Source organism: Drosophila subpulchrella, unplaced genomic scaffold (genome assembly GCF_014743375.2).
Source record: "Drosophila subpulchrella strain 33 F10 #4 breed RU33 unplaced genomic scaffold, RU_Dsub_v1.1 Primary Assembly Seq151, whole genome shotgun sequence".
In the NCBI taxonomy this organism is placed as follows: Eukaryota; Metazoa; Arthropoda; class Insecta; order Diptera; family Drosophilidae; genus Drosophila; species Drosophila subpulchrella.
Genome location: NW_023665490.1, coordinates 35,001 through 45,000, shown reverse-complemented (window position 1 = coordinate 45,000; position 10,000 = coordinate 35,001). Strand labels below are relative to the sequence as shown.

Genomic DNA, 10,000 nt, shown 5'->3' with positions numbered 1-10,000 from the left:
ATAATTTTCTTTATATTTGCATATTTCATTCTAAAATATCTTTTTTGTTCGACATACGTCATTATTGTATCCACACATGTACAATTTTTGTTTAACCAATATAAAATATTGAATTAAATCATTTGTATTTTGATGATAAATTTAAAATTTATCTGTATATATTCATATAAGACTCTTTGGTAATATATAATATAAAACCGAGCGCATATATGATATGTACGTTAGAAAAAATAATATATATATATATTATTTTCTTTTAATATAGGGACACCTCTTTTAATTTATCCCCGCAGGGAATTATCACATAACTCAGTATGTGATAATGGCAGACCAATATACATATATATCAAGATTATCAATACAAAATATATATCATTATTAGCCTGCCTCAATTGTAATTATTTATTTGGATTAACGATAAAGTTCGGAAACAATTTGTTATTCTATGTATAATAGAAACCTTGGCCTTTGTTTCAACATTATTATCTTTGGGCTTAAAATATTAACCGTGGAGCCAAGTCTCATATTCATAAATGAATAAAGAAACAAATTTGACGGATTAATATCTTCTCTACCGACAGACAGTATTTTGTCACGTCAATAGTAGATGGCCGGCCCATTGACCATCCTATAGTAGTTTTTGGACCCAATATCTTTAATTCGGGTATTTTCAATTGTCTTTGCCAATCAACCGTTTGGTACTCTCTCATATAATAAGAGAATACACATATAATTCCATTATATGGATATATCTTCATTATTTTATTTGCTACATCACCCTATAATAGTTTTTGAACCCGTCAACTTCAATTCGGGTATTTTCAATTGTCTTTGCCAACCATTTATATGGTATTCTCTATTATAATAAGAGAATACTAGTGTATATCCATTATATGGATATATCATCTTCATATTATTTGCTACACCACCCTATAGTAGTTTTTGAACCCATCATCTGCAATTCGGGTATTTTCAATTGTCTTTGCCAACCAACTATACGGTATTCTCTCTTATAATAAGAGAATACAAGTATATTTTCATTATATGGATATAATGCCATTTATTTTTCAATATCCATATAATTCATTTAGTTTTGTATGTACAAAACAAGTTTTCTTTATAGTATTGACAAAATCATATGTTTACGCATAACATAAGTTTTGACCAATACGAGGAGGGGCCCGCCAACGACCACCTCCCTATAGTAGTTTTTTACCCCACGCACTACTGCGTGCCTGTTTACAGTACTAGTGCCAGCTATCACTAGGTTTATATATCATGTTTCAGTGATATATGGGTAAATTCTACCATTTATTCTTATGTATATGGCATTTCTATGCCATATTTATACAATCCATTCATATCTTAATGTATATTTATTATATTATACATTATTATGCCTTATAGGTATTATACCTATAAGCCATATCCATACGATTCATTCACTAGTGCCGCCCCTCACTAGGTTTATAATTGTTATATCATTGATATACAATTTATTTCTATATATATGGCATTTATATGCCATATCCATACAATGCATTCACATTTCAATGTATATTTACTTGTTATACATTATTATGCCTTATAGGTATTATACCTATAAGCCATATCCATACGATTCACTTATATAAATATATGTATATTTTTCTATACATAATTTTTTTTTATTTTTGTATGGATTTCTATGCATATCCATAGTTTATATGGATATGCTTGGCGTTCTATATAGTATTGACAAATTCATATGCATAACATAAGTTTTGACCAATACGAGGAGGGGCCCGCCAACGACCACCTCCCTATAGTAGTTTTTTACCCCACGCACTATTGCGTGCCTGTTTACAGTACTAGTGCCAGCTATCACTAGGTTTATATATCGTGTTTCAGTGATATATGGGTAAATTCTACCATTTATTCTTATGTATATGGCATTTCTATGCCATATTTATACAATCCATTCATATCTTAATGTATATTTATTATATTATACATTATTATGCCTTATAGGTATTATACCTATAAGCCATATCCATACGATTCATTCACTAGTGCCGCCCCTCACTAGGTTTATAATTGTTATATCATTGATATACAATTTATTTCTATATATATGGCATTTATATGCCATATCCATACAATGCATTCACATTTCAATGTATATTTACTTGTTATACATTATTATGCCTTATAGGTATTATACCTATAAGCCATATCCATACGATTCACTTATATAAATATATGTATATTTTTTTCTATACATAATTTTTTTTTACTTTTGTATGGATTTTCTATGCATATCCATAGTTTATATGGATATGCTTGGCGTTCTATATAGTATTGACAAATTCATATGCATAACATAAGTTTTGACCAATACGAGGAGGGGCCCGCCAACGACCACCTCCCTATAGTAGTTTTTTACCCCACGCACTATTGCGTGCCTGTTTACAGTACTAGTGCCAGCTATCACTAGGTTTATATATCGTGTTTCAGTGATATATGGGTAAATTCTACCATTTATTCTTATGTATATGGCATTTCTATGCCATATTTATACAATCCATTCATATCTTAATGTATATTTATTATATTATACATTATTATGCCTTATAGGTATTATACCTATAAGCCATATCCATACGATTCATTCACTAGTGCCGCCCCTCACTAGGTTTATAATTGTTATATCATTGATATACAATTTATTTCTATATATATGGCATTTATATGCCATATCCATACAATGCATTCACATTTCAATGTATATTTACTTGTTATACATTATTATGCCTTATAGGTATTATACCTATAAGCCATATCCATACGATTCACTTATATAAATATATGTATATTTTTCTATACATAATTTTTTTTTACTTTTGTATGGTTTTCTATGCATATCCATAGTTTATATGGATATGCTTGGCGTTCTATATAGTATTGACAAATTCATATGCATAACATAAGTTTTGACCAATACGAGGAGGGGCCCGCCAACGACCACCTCCCTATAGTAGTTTTTTACCCCACGCACTATTGCGTGCCTGTTTACAGTACTAGTGCCAGCTATCACTAGGTTTATATATCGTGTTTCAGTGATATATGGGTAAATTCTACCATTTATTCTTATGTATATGGCATTTCTATGCCATATTTATACAATCCATTCATATCTTAATGTATATTTATTATATTATACATTATTATGCCTTATAGGTATTATACCTATAAGCCATATCCATACGATTCATTCACTAGTGCCGCCCCTCACTAGGTTTATAATTGTTATATCATTGATATACAATTTATTTCTATATATATGGCATTTATATGCCATATCCATACAATGCATTCACATTTCAATGTATATTTACTTGTTATACATTATTATGCCTTATAGGTATTATACCTATAAGCCATATCCATACGATTCACTTATATAAATATATGTATATTTTTCTATACATAATTTTTTTTTACTTTTGTATGGTTTTCTATGCATATCCATAGTTTATATGGATATGCTTGGCGTTCTATATAGTATTGACAAATTCATATGCATAACATAAGTTTTGACCAATACGAGGAGGGGCCCGCCAACGACCACCTCCCTATAGTAGTTTTTTACCCCACGCACTATTGCGTGCCTGTTTACAGTACTAGTGCCAGCTATCACTAGGTTTATATATCGTGTTTCAGTGATATATGGGTAAATTCTACCATTTATTCTTATGTATATGGCATTTCTATGCCATATTTATACAATCCATTCATATCTTAATGTATATTTATTATATTATACATTATTATGCCTTATAGGTATTATACCTATAAGCCATATCCATACGATTCATTCACTAGTGCCGCCCCTCACTAGGTTTATAATTGTTATATCATTGATATACAATTTATTTCTATATATATGGCATTTATATGCCATATCCATACAATGCATTCACATTTCAATGTATATTTACTTGTTATACATTATTATGCCTTATAGGTATTATACCTATAAGCCATATCCATACGATTCACTTATATAAATATATGTATATTTTTCTATACATAATTTTTTTTTACTTTTGTATGGATTTCTATGCATATCCATAGTTTATATGGATATGCTTGGCGTTCTATATAGTATTGACAAATTCATATGCATAACATAAGTTTTGACCAATACGAGGAGGGGCCCGCCAACGACCACCTCCCTATAGTAGTTTTTTACCCCACGCACTATTGCGTGCCTGTTTACAGTACTAGTGCCAGCTATCACTAGGTTTATATATCGTGTTTCAGTGATATATGGGTAAATTCTACCATTTATTCTTATGTATATGGCATTTCTATGCCATATTTATACAATCCATTCATATCTTAATGTATATTTATTATATTATACATTATTATGCCTTATAGGTATTATACCTATAAGCCATATCCATACGATTCATTCACTAGTGCCGCCCCTCACTAGGTTTATAATTGTTATATCATTGATATACAATTTATTTCTATATATATGGCATTTATATGCCATATCCATACAATGCATTCACATTTCAATGTATATTTACTTGTTATACATTATTATGCCTTATAGGTATTATACCTATAAGCCATATCCATACGATTCACTTATATAAATATATGTATATTTTTCTATACATAATTTTTTTTTACTTTTGTATGGATTTCTATGCATATCCATAGTTTATATGGATATGCTTGGCGTTCTATATAGTATTGACAAATTCATATGCATAACATAAGTTTTGACCAATACGAGGAGGGGCCCGCCAACGACCACCTCCCTATAGTAGTTTTTTACCCCACGCACTATTGCGTGCATGTTTACAGTACTAGTGCCAGCTATCATTAGGTTTATATATCGTGTTTCAGTGATATATGGGTAAATTCTACCATTTATTCTTATGTATGTATATGGCATTTCTATGCCATATTTATATAATTCATTCATATCTTAATTTATATTTATTATATTATACATTATTATGCCTTATAGGTATTATACCTATAAGCCATATCCATACGATTCATATACTAGTGCAGCCCCTCACTAGGTTTATATATCTCATTTTAATTATATATTGGTAAATTCTATTATTTATTCTTGTGTATATGGCACTTATATGCCGCCATATCTATAAAAATGCATTTATATTTCAATGTATATTTTCTATATTATACATTATTATGCCTTAAAAAGTTATTATACCTACCATAAGGCGATATCCATACGATTCATTTATATAAAAGATATATGTATAATTTTCTATACATAATTTTTTTTTATGAATATATGGGTTTCCTAAGCATATCCATATAATACATTTAGTTTTATATGGATTAGATTGGTCTTCTTTATTGTATTGCCAAACTCATATTGATAAAATAAGTTTTGAACAATAAGAGGATCAGCCGCCAACCAACCAACCACTGCTACCATTGGAGGAACATATACTTACTTTTTATATGTCCTCTTACTTGAATGGTCCTCTCTTTACTTGAAAATTTCATTACCATAGGAATCTATTTATACATGGAATATGATTTCCACTACTTTTTCGCGTCACTAATAATTAATATGACGATACAGACTTGCTACCATAACATAAGTCTTGAACAATAATAGGAGCAGCCGCCAACCAACCACCAACCAACCAACCACTGCTACCATTGATAGTAATTTTATATGTCCTCTTTAGTTGAATTTCAATACCATAGGAATATTTATACATGGAATATGTTTTGCCACTACTTTTTCGCGTCACTAATAATATGACGATACAGTCTTGCTACCATAACATAAGTTTTGAACAATAAGAGGAGCAGACACACCAACCAACCAACCGCGCTGCTACCATTATATATACTTATATTTATATAAGTCCTCTTTACTTGAATGGCCTCTTTACTTGAATTTCAATACCATAGGAATATTTATTTATACATGGAATATGTTTTGCCACTACTTTTTCGCGTCACTAATAATATGACGATATAGACTTGCTACCATAACATAAGTTTTGAACAATAAGAGGAGCAGACACCAACCAACCAACCGCTGCTACCATTGAATGAACCATATATACAAACTTTTATATATGTCCTCTTTACTTGAATTTTAATACCATAGGAATATTTATACATGGAATATGTTTGCCACTTTATCATCGCGTCACTAATAAGATGACGATACATTTTGTTTGTTCAATATTTACTTATATATTGATGTTTCCAATTTAGGTCTTTTATATTTCTTCTTCCCTACCTTACACACCACAAACAAAGTGGCGTGCGATGCTGCAAGCAAGCATAATGATTATGCCCGCTTGCAACATCTTTATTATCGAATCATCAAGCAAAGGATAAGCTTCAGTGGATCGCAGTATGGCAGCTGCTCAACCACTTACAACACCTTGCCTGTTACAAAAGTCGTTTACAATTGATTCTAGGCTTTGTCATTGTATTAAATAATGCTTTTATATGTAACTAGCGCGGCATCAGGTGATCAAAGATCCTCCCAATTTACTATGTTACAAATTACATTGGCATCACATCCATTGTCGTTTATAAAGTAAATTATAAACTTTAAATGGTTTAGAAGCCATACAATGCAAATTGCCCCTTATTTATCATTGCAGTCCAGCACGGATACGACCTTAGAGGCGTTCAGGCATAATCCAACGGACGTAGCGTCATACCACTGTTCGCTCGAACAAGTATTGTGCCATTGGTCCGTACCTGCGGTTCCTCTCGTACTACGCAGGAATGCTGTCGCAACAACGTTTTGTCATTAGTAGGGTAAAACTAACCTGTCTCACGACGGTCTAAACCCAGCTCACGTTCCCTTGCATGGGTGAACAATCCAACGCTTGGTGAATTTTGCTTCACAATGATAGGAAGAGCCGACATCGAAGGATCAAAAAGCGACGTCGCTATGAACGCTTGGCCGCCACAAGCCAGTTATCCCTATGGTAACTTTTCTGACACCTCTTGTTAAAAACTCTTTAAACCAAAAGGATCGATAGGCCGAGCTTTTGCTGTCCCTGTGTGTACTGAACACCGAGATCAAGTCAGCATTTGCCCTTTTGCTCTATGTGTGGTTTCTGTCCGCACTGAGCTGGCCTTGGGACACCTCCGTTATTATTTGAGAGATGTACCGCCCCAGTCAAACTCCCTACCTGGCAATGTCCTTGAATTGGATCATACCTGAGTAATTGGAGTTATACCAAATTTTCAAATCAAAAATACATAAATGCACCGTTTTATTAAAGAATTTGTTTGCGATTATATAACAAACTCGTGATACTTTGATCAAGAAGCTTGCATCAAAACCCAATACCATAAGATATAATAAATATATCCGTATAATGGCTAGGAAATGATACACGTTCCATTTAATCAAGTAAGTAAGGAAACAATAAGAGTAGTGGTATTTCATTGGCGATACCAAACCGAAGTCTAATATCTCCCACTTATTCTACACCTCTTATGTCTCCTTACACTGCCAGATTAGAGTCAAGCTCAAAAGGGTCTTCTTTCCCCGCTAATTATTCCAAGCCCGTTCCCTTGGCTGTGGTTTCGCTAGATAGTAGATAGGGACAGTAGGAATCTCGTTAATCCATTCATGCGCGTCACTAATTAGATGACGAGGCATTTGGCTACCTTAAGAGAGTCATAGTTACTCCCGCCGTTGACCCGCGCTTACTTGAATTTCTTCACTTTGACATTCAGAGCACTGGGCAGAAATCACATTGTGTCAACACCCGCTAGGGCCATCACAATGCTTTGTTTTAATTAGACAGTCGGATTCCCCAAGTCCGTGCCAGTTCTGAATTGATTGTTAATTGATAATCGTTATAATTAATAAGAACTAATTGGTTTAACCCAATTAGTATTCTTAAAAATTTTAGCAAGAAAGTTCCACAATTGGCTACGTAACTAAACTATCCGGGGAACAAGTGACCAACATAAATGCCAGACACTCTATTTACCCAGAACGAGCACATAAACCATGTTATTGTTTCCCAATCAAGCCCGACTATCTCAATCTTCAGAGCCAATCCTTATCCCGAAGTTACGGATCTAATTTGCCGACTTCCCTTACCTACATTATTCTATCGACTAGAGACTCTTCACCTTGGAGACCAGCTGCGGATATTGGTACGGCCTGTTGAGAAGTTTGCGTGTCCCCACCATAAATTTTCAAGGTCCGAGGAGAAAATATCGACACAACAGTATATGTCATGCTCTTCTAGCCCATCTACCATATCTCTCTGCGAAAGACTTCCATGGTAGTACGGCTATAAAACAGAAAAGAAAACTCTTCCGATATCTCTCGACGGCTTCTTTATGGTCGTTCCTGTTGCCAGGATGAGCACGAGGCCCATATTTAATAACAAACGGATACTCAACAGGTTACGGAATTGGAACCGTATTCCCTTTCGTTCAAAATTATTCAAGTATATTAATTAGCTTGATTTATATAATATAATTATATTTGTATGGCATTTGTGTTTTACTTGAAAATTTTCGGCTTTCGCCTTGAACTTAGGACCGACTAACTCGTGATCAACCACTGTTCACACGAAACCCTTCTCCACTTCAGTCCTCCAAGGTCTCATTCGATTATTTGCTACTACCACCAAGATCTGTACCAATGGCAGCTCCATGCAGGCTTACGCCAAACACTTCTACGCATACCATTGTACCTTCCTACTCACTAAAGTTTCAAAATTTATATCACAAGTAATATAAATCATCTACTTTAGCGGTAATGTATAGGTATACAACTTAAGCGCCATCCATTTTAAGGGCTAGTTGCTTCGGCAGGTGAGTTGTTACACACTCCTTAGCGGATTTCGACTTCCATGATCACCGTCCTGCTGTTTTAAGCAACCAACGCCTTTCATGGTATCTGCATGAGTTGTTAATTTGGGCACCGTAACATTACGTTTGGTTCATCCCACAGCGCCAGTTCTGCTTACCAAAAGTGGCCCACTGGGCACATTATATCATAACCTTGAACTTCATATCAAGAAAGTTAAGGTTCTTACCCATTTAAAGTTTGAGAATAGGTTAAGATCGTTTCGACCCTAAGGCCTCTAATCATTCGCTTTACCAGATAAGATTATTTTATATAACATTAAAATGCACCAGCTATCCTGAGGGAAACTTCGGAAGGAACCAGCTACTAGATGGTTCGATTGGTCTTTCGCCCCTATACTCAATTCTGACAATCGATTTGCACGTCAGAACTGTTTCGGTCTTCCATCAGGGTTTCCCCTGACTTCAACCTGATCAAGTATAGTTCACCATCTTTCGGGTCACAGCATATATGCTCAAGGTACGTTCCAGTTAGAGGCATAAATAATATAAATATCATTATACATAACTATATAGAACGCCCCGGGATTGTGTTAATTAGCTATAAATAGTTAAAAAACTAATCCCATTATTAGTCAAGTTAATTACGCTATTAGGTTTATATCCCAATAACTTGCACATATGTTAGACTCCTTGGTCCGTGTTTCAAGACGGGTCCCGAAGGTATCCTGAATCTTTCGCATTGTTAATCATACAAGTGCATATAATAAACACAAAAATCAATGATAATTATGCCATTATATAATTCCGAAAAATTAACGCACTGTATTCATATAAATCTATCAGCACTTTATCAAATTAATAACATTTATTCTGTGTTAAAATGCAAGCAAATTAATTTGAATAAACTATAAGTTATATTTTATGATAAATTTTGTATGCTAATAGATTACAATGTCCTTATATGGAAAAAATGCACACTATTATCATAATATTGTTTAAATATTACAATTTTAATGATGAATTTTCCATAACGGATATTCAGGTTCATCGGGCTTAACCTCTAAGCAGTTTCACGTACTGTTTAACTCTCTATTCAGAGTTCTTTTCAACTTTCCCTCACGGTACTTGTTTACTATCG

At 33.5% G+C, this 10,000-nt stretch overlaps 1 non-coding gene across 1 annotated transcript in view; it reads right to left on the bottom strand.

The window, feature by feature from the left end:
• Positions 1-6,379: 6,379 nt before the first annotated feature.
• LOC119558954 overlaps positions 6,380-10,000 on the bottom strand; it is a 3,971-nt gene continuing 350 nt past the window's right edge. Inside the window, exon 1 of the ribosomal RNA XR_005220543.1 lies at positions 6,380-10,000. This exon is cut by the window's right edge and continues 350 nt beyond it. This is a non-coding gene — a ribosomal RNA (large subunit ribosomal RNA).